We start from the raw sequence: 641 nt of genomic DNA, 5'->3' as shown, positions 1-641 counted from the left end.
TTTTATTTTTAGCTTTCTTGTATTAGGAGACTGGATTAAACTGCAGCTTGCAAGCAATTTCCTGTATGGGTGAGAGACAAAGTTGCTCTGTAGCTGACATGGCAAAAGCCCCCGACCACATCCCCTATCTCCATGAAGCCCACTACCCAAAGTTGAACCACTTGCTAAAGACCCCAATTTAGGGAAACTTGCCTGGATACAGACAGAGCCAATAGAAATGCTTGCTTACTTATTTGTTGGGGCGGGTATATAACATAAGTTCTCTCTGTATTCTGGGCCCAGGTATTTGGAATGCAAGTCCACCTGGGTCTGCCAGCATAATAAACCTGAGTTGACTCTGTTTATCTGAGTGACTGTGTTTCCTCCGTGTCTCCTTTCTGAAACAATAGTTACTCTCCACCCTATAAATATGTTTAATCAACTATGTTTCAATTTTTAAAAAACGGTATAAAGAGATGAAAAAAAAATAATAGCCATCTTAAAGAGATGCTTGGAGGTACTGAGTGAGATAATCTCAGTCCTAGTGCTCAATAAAAAGTTCCATATTGACAAACAATTAATTATAATAAGAAAGTTATTGGGCCGGCCCGGTGGCGCACTGCTACAGTGCGCTGCTTGGGAAGCGCTCCCGCCGAGGGTTC

The sequence above is a fragment of the Galeopterus variegatus genome, unplaced genomic scaffold (genome assembly GCF_000696425.1).
Source record: "Galeopterus variegatus unplaced genomic scaffold, G_variegatus-3.0.2 Scaffold5513, whole genome shotgun sequence".
Taxonomy (NCBI): Eukaryota; Metazoa; Chordata; class Mammalia; order Dermoptera; family Cynocephalidae; genus Galeopterus; species Galeopterus variegatus.
This window is presented reverse-complemented; position numbering follows the sequence as displayed.